General features: G+C 29.5%; 1 protein-coding gene across 2 annotated transcripts in view; it reads left to right on the plus strand.

The window, feature by feature from the left end:
• The window catches only part of ImpL2 (Ecdysone-inducible gene L2), a 79,999-nt gene that overhangs the window by 45,353 nt on the left and 22,070 nt on the right, over window positions 1-12,576 (plus strand). The window lies entirely within an intron of this gene.

A 12,576-nucleotide genomic window follows, 5' to 3' on the forward strand; every position in this document is an offset into this window, starting at 1 on the left:
GCTGTTAAACAGACATTGAAATAACAAAAATTCGACACTCTGTGAAGAGATATTATCGCACGGGCAAAAGTCATCATTCCTTATTTTAACTTTCCCCTCCCGGTGATGTGTAGCTAGTACAAATTACGTCTTTTTTCTAAGCATTTTATCGAAAATCGGAGATAAACATTGTCGAGGCGATGAAATAAAAGAGTACCGAATATACGACTGTCTCAAAGACTCTTTACGTCTCACTCTCGATGCTATATGTATATTCACGAGCGAGAGAGACAATTTCACGCATCACGCACATAGCCTGTACCACTGCCACATTAAGCCAGTTATGCGTTCAGTTGCTCTCGGAGCTTTGTTACGGGGATCCTCTTGCTCGTGCTGCGAGCGTCAGCCTATGATTGTTTCCCGGTTTTAGCTATTAGATTAAAAATATTAACGCTTTTGACTATTATTATTAACGTTTTTTTATCTCTCATTGAATACATTTTTGTTATTTTCTTAGGTTAACCTTTTCTTTTATTTTTCTTTTATTTCTTTTTTATTTTATTTACATTTTTTAGATCTGAATTTTAATAGGTAATTTTCTAATTATTTTTTTTTCTGTAGATAGGAATTAAAATTTTGGATTTACTTTGTTTTGTTTTTTTATCTTGTTTTGATTACATTTATGAGCCCACACTATTTATATATGTGTTTAATTTTTTTCTTATATTTAAAATATATTCAAGTAAAGCAATTTTTTATGTTTATTATTTTATACTTATACAGTATTATGTCTGTACTCTTTTTATTTGATTATTAATTAAAACTCATGTTTGAGCACCCGATGACAAACTATTATTTATTTATATACGGCATTTCTGCCATTTACATTTAAGTGGTATAAAGAGTGCTTAAAAAAAAATATTTAAAAAAAAATCGAGTATGAAATATTAACATACTCGTACTGTACACGTACACATTAATAATTACTTGAAATACATATATATTTTAAAGAAATTATACAATAACAAAATACATTAATCAATAAAATTATAACTATTCCAACCCAATCTTCTGAAGATGATTTGCTCTTTTTGATAAAAATATGTTGGTCACTTTATTTTTTAAGTTAGGCAGAGATAAACTAAATATATCAAAATGTGATGCATATTCATTCCCGGTATTCTGTAATCTAACAATAGGTGAGTTATATTGAGCTACGGTTCGAGAATTTTGACAATAAAATATTGTAGATGTTCTGCTTAATCTAGGTGGTATCTTAATCTATTGAATAGTTTATCGGGACAAAATATAGTTTAATACTTCGTTTTCTTTATGATGTTTTAATATTGTAATGATGTGTATATTTAATTGAAAAAAGACTATGAAAAAAAAAATACAAATGGTTAAAGCAATTGCCCATGAATATTTATTTTTTCGATTTTATATCTTTCATTTTTGCATGTGTACCGAACACAGCACCGGAACGCGAGGAAGTTTTGAACACAGCAAGGGAAGTGTTAAATCTATTTATGTAGATGGTAATAACCATTTCATTCCATTTTATTCAAATTATATATGTGTCTGGTTTAGTGAGCTAATAGATCCCACCTCTTTCTCGCATATGAATTTTTTATATATTAGTCTTGGGTTATTCAATATTTTGGCATTTTTAGAGATCCTGATAAATATGGAGTCGGTCTCGTGGTGGCGCTTGGTCAGCGCGTTTGCCTACCACGAAAGAGGTCTCGGGTTCGATTTCTGACATGGTTGACATAAAATATTTATTTAAAAATGTGTTTTAAAAAAAAAAAAACATAGTCCCCTAGACTGGCACCTGAAGCGTAAGACTGGTCATCTTATATTATTTATTGTTTCAGCATTTACTTTGTGGAAAAACATTTTGAGGATTGGTAATCCTGATTACCCGAAACTAGTCGTATTTTTAATGTATTAAACTCTTGTGTGGTAAATTTACAAAGTGTTTTATTTTAGATAAACTGGCCATCTTACTTTCGTGTAACTAAAATGATTATAATTCGCTGCCATTAGTGTACCAAACAGTGCCCTATGCACCATTAGGTGCGGAAAGGGAATGATGATGATGATGGACTAAATATTTAATTCAAAACTACCTAATATACCAAAATATGAGATACCTATAATTTTTTATGTGTTTAGGTTTACTTATACCCGTATGCAGAGACAAACCTTAAGGTGAGGAAAGTACATTCTATTGTCTTCATCTTCGGGTTATTCTCTGCATTTGAAATTAAAATCACAAACAAGTACCTGGATAAAAAGTGTTTTTCCAAGATAATAGCAGGCAAGCCAACGTTCGGGCACGACAACGTCTTTCGGGTCCGCTAGTATATATATATATATATATGTATATATATTTGAATCCTTAATATAATACTTACAAAAATCGTATTGAACGTATTCAAAATTATTTTCTTAGACAAAAAGATTTCAAAAATAATGTTTCATTTTCAAGTAGGACTGAGTCCGCTAATTTTCACAAGGTTCAAAATCTCGCAACTCGGCGTACCGTACCATGTTGGATATGAGCTTTCTCTACAAAAATGTTAATAACCTAATTGATAGCCCAGAAATTGTTAGAGGCATTTCATATCGAGTCCCTGTCCGTAGAACTCGTCAATCTGTACTCTTCGACATTCCCAACTCAATTACTTATTATATGAAAAATAGCACTCTTCGAAGAATACAAATTTCCCGTAATGACAGTTTTAGTGACATCGACATATTACATTGTAAATACCATATTTTTATCAGATCTGTTGAAGACATTTTAAATTTATCTCCTGCTTGAGTTTTAACTTTTAATTTGACTTATCATTTTATCTTTCAATTTTAAATTTTAAATTTTAATTCTTAATTTTAACTTTTAATTTTAACTTTCAATTTTAACTTTTGAATTTTAATTCTTAATTTTAACTTTTGATTTTAACTTTCAATTTTAACTTTTTCATTTTAATTCTTAATTTTAACTTTTAATTTTAACTTTCAATTTTAACTTTTTCATTTTAATTCTTAATTTTAACTTTTAATTTTAACTTTCAATTTTAACTTTTGAATTTTAATTCTTAATTTTAACTTTTGATTTTAACTTTCAATTTTAACTTTTTCATTTTAATTCTTAATTTTAACTTTTAATTTTAACTTTCAATTTTAACTTTTTCATTTTAATTCTTAATTTTAACTTTTAATTTTAACTTTCAATTTTAACTTTTGAATTTTAATTCTTAATTTTAACTTTTGATTTTAACTTTCAATTTTAACTTTTTCATTTTAATTCTTAATTTTAACTTTTAATTTTAACTTTCAATTTTAACTTTTTAATTTTAATTCTTAATTTTATCTTTTAATTTCAACTTTCGATTTTAACTTTTTAATTTTAATTCTTAATTTTAACTTTTAATTTTAACTTTCAATTTTAACTTTTGAATTTTAATTCTTAATTTTAACTTTTGATTTTAACTTTCAATTTTAACTTTTTCATTTTAATTCTTAATTTTAACTTTTAATTTTAACTTTCAATTTTAACTTTTTAATTTTAATTCTTAATTTTATCTTTTAATTTCAACTTTCGATTTTAACTTTTTAATTTTAATTCTTAATTTTAACTTTTAATTTTAACTTTCAATTTTAACTTTTGAATTTTAATTCTTAATTTTAACTTTTGATTTTAACTTTCAATTTTAACTTTTTCATTTTAATTCTTAACTTTAACTTTTAATTTTAACTTTCAATTTTAACTTTTTAATTTTAATTCTTAATTTTATCTTTTAATTTCAACTTTCGATTTTAACTTTTTAATTTTAATTCTTAATTTTAACTTTTAATTTTAACTTTCAATTTTTACTTTTTAATTTTAATTCTTAATTCTAACTTTTAATTTTAACTTTCAACTTTAACTTTTTAATTTTAATTTTAACTTCAACTTTTGATTTTAATTTTAACTTTTGATTTCAACTCTTAATTTATACTTATTCATATGTACATTTACTACCTGCATCTAATTAATTATTGTTGTGAATTTTTACAAAGAAATATAAATGTTCATGGAAGCAGAGAGAGAGGGAGAAACGTGGAATTGGAGCCATACAATGTCTTCTCCCTTTTATGTACTTTTTATTTAATATTCATATTTTTACTTTTTTGAAATTCAATTATTTTTCCCCTCTCCTCTGCATTCATAATAAATTAGTATGAAATCTGTAATTAGTCTTACTTTTTTAAATTGTTCTTTTGTACCTTGAATTTATATAAAGACTATGATTTCTAATGATAAATAAATATATACATAGTTGGATAATTTGTACAGCGCCATTTTTGTGACAATCACCTCAAGGTATAAATGTATAAACTGAATCAATATAACCAGACGTATTGTAACTTTTATTCTATAAGCCCGCCAATGTTCACTTGACATTATGCAACTAACTAACTAACTAACTAACCATCACGCCATTTCCCGGAGGGGTAGGCAGAGAGGATAGAACGCCACACCACTCTGTCCTGGCACACTTCCTTTGCTTCCTTCACATTCATACATCTTCTCATGCACGCACGTCGATTATTCCGACTTTTCACATGACCACTTTCAAGAATTTGTTGTACTTGATCATGCCATGTCTTTCTCGGCCTTCCTCGACTTCTACAACCAGACACATTCGCATCATAAATCTTTTTAGCCGTTCTTTCATCATTCATTCGCTCCACATGACCGAACCATCGCAAAAGACCTTTCTTCATTTTGTCGATAATGCTTAACTCAGCCTTGCATTCTGCTCTAATTTCGATATTAGGACACCTATCATACATTGTTTTTCCGCACATTCGCCTGAGGGATCGCATTTCAACAGCATTCAGTCTACTTTCGTCCCTTTTTTTCTAACTCCATGCTTCGCTTCCATACATTAGGGTTGGTACCAGAACTCCATTATGAACTGCTAATTTAGCCTCTTGCGATAGACACTTATTTGCTACGACAGACTTTAAGGCACCATTAACTCTGTTACCGGCACTAACCCTCCTTTCAATAACCTTGTCCATATTTCCATCTCTAGTAAACATACTACCCAGATATACAAATTCTTCGACCTGTTTCAAACTATCTCCATTTACTACAATCTTGCATTCAGTCATAGTTACATTTCTTTCAAAGACCATGACGTTCGACTTTTGCACATTCATTAGCAAATCACTCTCCTTGCACACTTCGTAAACCTTTGTAACCAAGGATTGCAGTTCCTCTTCGCTGTCAGCTAGGAGGACTGCGTCATCGGCGTACAGAAGGCAACTGACAATTAGATTACTCATTTTCGCTCCCACATCCATACTTTTCAATTCTTTCATACATTTATCCATGTATTTTTTTTTTTTTTTTTTTTTTTTAGAGTCTTTATTCAATAAAATATACATATTATTACATTATAATACATTATAAAGAAAACAAAGTATTAAGATATATTTTGTCCCGATAAACTATTCAATAATAGTTTGTCATCGGGTGCTCAGACATTAGTTTTAATTAATAATCAAATAAGAAGAGTACAGACATAATACTGTATACGTATAAAATAATAAACATAAAAATAGTTTAAAGATTTTTTTTTTTTTTTTAGTAAGAAAATAGAGTAAAATAATACAATTAAAATTAAAGAATAGTAATTCACTTAAATATATTTTAAATATAAGAAAAAAAAAAAAATAATAGACACATATATAAATAGTGTGTGCTCATAAATGTAATCAAAACAAGATAAAAAAATAAATTAAACAAGGTAAAGTAAATCTAGAATTTCAATTCATATCTACAGAAAAAAAAAAAAATAGTAAGAAAATTAAAAGTACATATTAAAATTAAGATCTAACATTTTACATTTGTAAATGAAATAAGAAAGTAAGAAAGTAATAAAAGAAAAGAAAGGTTAACCCAAGAAAATAACAAAAATGTAATTAATGAGGGATAAAATTTTTTTTTTTTTTTCAAAATATGTATATATGTAAAAAAATAATAATAAGTAAAAAATATTAAAAAATTTAAAAAATGTATTACATAAATATTACATAAATAATAAATCAATATAGGAACGTTTTATCTACTAACCACTTACGTAATAGAAACTTAATTTTATTTTTACTATGACATGTTTTCATGTCAAGTGGCAACAAATTAAATACTTTTGGAACAATATAATCCAACGTACGTTGTCCATATTTATTTTTAAATTTTGGTACTACTAGGCCATCAACAGATGTAAATCTTGTTAGATAGCTGTGTTCTAATTTATTTTTATATATCGAGCTGAACATCTGTTGGATAACAATTTTGCTCCATAAAATACCCTTAACTGGTAAAACATTTAATTTATCATACATAAATGGGGTATTATTCCTCTGATTGTATACATAATTGGGTGCAATCAATTTGACAAGTGCATTTTGAACATTTTGTACATATTTAATGTTTGTTGAACAAGAATGTCCCCAAGCAGTGATCCCGTATCTTATTATAGATTCTCCCAGAGACAAATATACTAATCTTAGTGTGGAGAGAGGAACTAAAAACTTTAATTTGTGTAGTGTATATGTTGAATAACCACGGTGACATTACACATCCCCGTTTGACTCCTTTAGGGATGTCAAACCAGGAAGTTAATGACCCATTTACCCTTACACACGCTACACTATCTTTGTACAAAGAAGCAATAGCGCGGACAAGGTTGTCACTCACTCCATACTCCGATAGAACCATCCATATTTTTTTCCTATCAACTCGATCAAATGCTTTTTGCAAATCAACAAAAGCGCAAAAAAGCTTCTTCACTACATTATGTACAAAGAATTAAATAAATAAAATAAAATGATATGTGATTTAACTTGTTTGAACAGAGTTCTACTCTAAAGACACCATTGTGAAAATCCTATCGCCGGTTATCTAAATCAATGAATAATGCATTTTTTTATCTATGCGCATTATTAACGCATCTTGAATTTTGTTCCATAATGCAAAAGCGACAGATGGAGATAATTTGGAAGTAGATTCAGCATGATGGATCCAATTTCCTGTTGTAATTATGGTAATTGGCAATAGGATGTTGTATTTGGGTCGGCCCGTAATCCCACCTAACATATTCCAGACTGGAGTTAAGTCATTTGATTTTCTCAAACTCATCGCAGAATTAAAAATGACATAAAATACCAAGAGCAAATATTAACTCATTCGGGCCTAAGGGGGTTTCTAGTTTCTAGCAGGCGCGTTCCGCCCATAAATACTGTGAAATATAAAAAATAAATAACATTCATTTTATTATTTACAAAATATTGACTATTTTTTATTTATTAATACACACATTTCATATTTTACAAAATGGAACAGAAAACACTCGCAAAACATTACAAATTTTGCTTGTACTAGGAGTAGGCTCAGTACATAAAGGGTCGGCAAGCCGGAAATATTAGTATGCCTAATGTGGCAATCGGTTCCTATATGAACATATTACAACAGAGATGAAGAACATTTAAGAAAAGGTAATATAGAAGTCTAGGCATCTACACGGCTTATGACCTGACAATGGCTGTAACAAATAAATAACATACATAATTGTATTTTTGTTCCCGCAAAGCCGAAGCTTGTCTGCAGGTTACATTGCATTTAAAAAATATATATATAAGTAAGTACATAGTTTAATATTAATTGAAGAATAAAATATATTTATACACTTAAGTTTCACTTGAAATTAGTAAAATGCAACATTTTCAAAATGATTTGAAAAATATAAAATAATGAAACAAAGTATTATTGTAAATGAATATTACATTTTCTTAACCCATTGTACTTTTTTTTCATATACACAACCCTCTAATCCAACACCGAATATTAAAAAACGATAGCACATTTGGTTAAAATTTAATACAACATTTTTTTAAATCAACATCCTGTAGATTTTAAATGCGTTAGTGTGAATTGTCTGAACGCGCCAGCTTAAGTTAAACCACAAGTATGTTAGTAAAATAATATAACAAAATGTAAAAAGAACAATATTTTGAGTTTGTCCAAATTTTTGTAGACAAGGACTGGATTCAACTCCCTGGGGAGCCGTTTATATTAACATATTACAACAGAGCTAAGAACATTTTAGAGAAAGTAATATAGAAGTCTAGGCATCTACACGGCTTATGACCTGAAAATGAAAGTGTAACATTCACAATTCTACCCATATTTGAACATCTTTATTCCTTCAATTCTTTCATCTGTTGATGTTTGTGAAGTTAAAGAGCCGAAACCTTTATTTATGCGGGTGAGATTCATCTAATTGAATTATTTCACCTACATACTAGGCAACGCCTGAAAATGTTATTTTTTCAATTTCTATACTTCTTCATGGACCAGGTGGATTTATCAACAATATTTTGAGTTTGTCCAAATTTTGGAGACAAGGACTGGATTCAACTCCCTGGGGAGCTTTTTATATTAACATATTACAACAGAGATGAAGAACTTTTAAGAAAAGGTAATATAGAAGTAAAGTGGCCACTTAAACCAGCCATTGACAGGTCATAAGCCCTGTAGATGCGTAGACTTCCATATTACCTTTATATGGGCAAATGCCTGTTCTAACAAACCGATTTGTTGCGGCAAATATGGTTATTGAATATGTTTTCCATAAATAAAAATAATATTACAGAAATAGAAATAAAATTATAGCCCATAAGAGACAAAAAATATATATACAGGTTACGTTAACACAAAAAAAAAATATGTATTAGCATATTTAAGAAAATATTTAGAACAAAGAAAATTTTTAGTTGGTAAAATATTTAAAAAAAAATTACTTCTTAACGTAGCTTCTGGATATCTGTTCTGATGTCCATTACAATACGGATTTGGGCTTGGAGGGGGAGATTTAGCAAAATGTAAATTCTCGCCTTCCGCACAGATAGACCCGGCTTGGAGGGCGAGAACTATTTACGGAGACATGTCACAATAGTTCGTTAAAGGTCGCAGTGACGTCAGGAGCTTGCGTAGCACTGACCCTCGCCTCTAATAATAAAAATAGTGAAAAATTGTTCATTTTTTAAAAACCGTTTTCATTCATTTCGTAAATTTTCGTGGAACTTCGCCGTACAATCAAATGGTCTAATTTTTACGGTGTGTATGAAAACATTTTTATATCCGATTTCCCGTAGCTCTGAACTGCCTCATTACCTCGCGATGTGATACCGAGGTGTACAAAAATAATTGTTTCCAAAGTTCAAGGTGTTACGGCGTTGTATTACGTCACAACAAGCCATTAAAGTGAAATTCAACTCTTGTGTTATCCCCTGACGATTTTAATTTATTCTGTAACAGTATTACGAGTACCTGCGGTATAAAAATATTCTAAAATTCTGAGCAGTTATTTGGTTTTTCTATTTAGTTTTTCTAATTAGTTTTTCTACTTGGTTTTTCGTAATTTTATTTTCTCTCTATCTATCCTCGCCTCTGTTGTATACACCATGATTTAGTCTGACACACGTTTTGTATATCCGAATTATGTTTCCAATTATCATGTATTCATTGTACTATACGACATTTCTTAGGCATCCAGATGTTTACTAACTGAGATGGATATGTTCTCACCATCACTATGGCAGCATCATCTGCATGGCATGTGATGTAAATGACCTTATCTCCCTTAGTAGATTCACTCCTTTTTTATTATTAAAGCGTTATTTATATATATTTATTGTGCTTGTGTAAGAAAAGGTTTAAGGCGTATATATTGTTGTTGTATATTTAGTTATAAAGGTGCTAAACTTGCTTTGTTTCCTTGTTGTTCTCAATATGTGTTATTTTCTAAATGTTAATATTATTTATGTCCCGAATTGAGTTGTTGTAACTCCTGGGAATGTAATTCAACGTATTATACTTGTAAAATATTTTGTGTTATATGATTTATAAATAAAAAAAAATAAAAATCTACTCTTAGGTCAGCATTTGATTCAGGCAGAGAAAAAATTGTCGAAATCCGGCGCTGACCAAGTACCAAGTTCGGAGATCAGCCCCTCTGCCTGGAATCAATTGACATCAAACTTGCGAATCATCGACAGTCCCAATCAACTCAAATCTCAATTTTCCTTCCGAGCGGAACGCACACATTCTTTTGTTTTGCCCTCCCCTAACGGGGGTGGTATTCGGATCCTCTGCCTCTGACCACCCAGGGAGTTCTCTCATTGTAAATATTCGTGTTTTTACTTATGCTTGTTGTGATAGTTAAGTTTTTTTTGTGTTACTATAGTTTTAAGAAATTGTTTTTGTATATTTGGATACATTTATTTATGAAAAATGTTTAATAAAAAAAACTGTATGAACATACAGTCGCGTGCACAGAGTTTTTAACTAGGGTAGGCAGAAAAACAAAAAAAAGATTTACAGAATATAAGTGATAAATCTTACCAGTTTCCTTCACTCGTCACATTCGTTTGAATCACTATGTTGTTGACTCGTAGTTATTGTTGAAATTACCTAAGCCACATTAAAAATTCAAATAAATGCTAAATTTATATAATATATTACTTATTTGTTTATATGATTTATAAAATATATTGTTACGAAATCCTTTTTTTAAATTTATTATTTTCCACTTGTATGTTTATAAATTTTTATAAACCACTTTAATTTAGAGTTATACTTCGACCGGTTTCGAGGTTACTACCTCATTCGAGTAATTAAACTAACTTTTAATTACTCGCGTTGATATTTATATTATAAAATATTGTATGAAAGAGACAGAAAACGAAAGAAAGAGAGAAAAAGAAGATTGAATTAATCATAACGGGAATATTTTTAAAAGAGTTTTTGATTTACTAATGAAAATGAATTAATGTACAAAATTCTACGCCGATTATCATTATTGTTAGAAGTGTTTTGGGAACTATATAAGTATTTTTTCCTATAGTTTATTTTTAGTTTTTTATTCAAAATATTGTCAATTAAATTTGATTCATAACCATTATTAAAAGAGATCAATTTACATTGATCAGTTTGTCCCATCTCTAACGTTTTTGCAAATTGATGTAACCTTATAAAAACGTCGTGATAATTAGGTTTATTTTAATTTAAAAGCTAATTTTATATTTTTATGTTGATTTATGTGTCAAGCATTGTATAAAAAAAATAAATTGACACGCCAGATACGAACGATTTTTCGTGTGTCAATATAAATAACTCCTTAGACGTTCCTTCAAAGTTATGTCGTTTTGTCTGACAAATGTCATTCTAATTAAGCTATATTTTAAGGACTATTGTCAGTTAAACTCTTCATAATATTGATCACTGAATATACGTGTAACTTCTCCTTAAAACGGTTAAATACACATTCCCGTCAATATCACAAGTTTCACAAAACACAAAACTACATTTCGATTGTTATTGACAAGTAAGCGGAGACTATATTCTCTAGTGTATAAAACAAATCAATTTGAGGTTATTTGTTTGTCATTTTTTGATCTTTGACTTAAATAATAATTGAAAAAAACGCTAGATGTCAGTAATTTGTTAGTTTTGTATTTCTAAGCTCTTGTAAAGCAGTGCTTTTAAACTTACCTATGCATGCGTAATTACAACTGAAAAAAACCCAGACATAAGCGTTGTGTAGGAGTATACAGATATGATAATAAGAGGAAAATAGGCATTAGCAGTTCGTGCCTCTGCCGACATTAGCTCTTAGCGGCGCTACGATCGGAACAATACACTCTTAAAACCGAAAAACATTTGGCGCATTTTTCAAATTTTACAAATAGTTAGCGTATATTTTATATTATTTTTTGTTATTGTTTTAATAAAATTCTAGTAGGGTAGGCACTGCTTTTGTGCCTATATGGAACGCACGCCAATGTGATCATTGTACTTTACGACATTTCTTAGGCATCCAGATGTTTACTAACTGAGATGGATATGTTCTCATCATCACTATGGCAGTATCATCTGCATGGCATGTGATGTGATGATTGGCGGCCTCCGTGGTGTAGTGGTCAAGACGCTTGACTCACGCACGGAAGGTTCCGGGTTCGATTCCCGGTGAGAACACAAAAATTAAAATGTGATATTTCTCAAGCCTGGGTGCTCTGTGATGTAATTCACCACTGTAATTAGGCCTCCTGGCCTGTTGTGGTGCAAAAAAAAAAAATGTAAATGTAAATGTAAAATGTTAATGACCTTATCTCCCTTAGTAGATTCACAATTTTTTTTATTCTTAAAAGCGTTTTTTTTATATTTATTTATTCTGCTTGTGTATATTACAACAGAGATGAAGAACATTTAAGAGAAGGTAATATAGAAGTCTTGGCATCTACAGGGCTTATGACCTGTCAATGGCTGGTTAAGTGGCCACTTTAAACACTGCGTAACATTCACCATTTTGACCATATTTGAACATCTGTATTCCTTCAATTCTTGCAATTATGGATGTTTGTGATGTTAAGAGCTGAAACCTTTATTCAAGTATAGAAATTGAAAAAATAACATTTTCAGGCGTTGCCTAGTATGAAGGTGAAACAATTAGATTAGATGAATCTTACCCGCATAAA

Source organism: Micrasema longulum, unplaced genomic scaffold (genome assembly GCF_059751315.1).
Source record: "Micrasema longulum isolate JH-2025_06_02 unplaced genomic scaffold, ASM5975131v1 h1tg001783l, whole genome shotgun sequence".
Taxonomy (NCBI): domain Eukaryota; kingdom Metazoa; phylum Arthropoda; class Insecta; order Trichoptera; family Brachycentridae; genus Micrasema; species Micrasema longulum.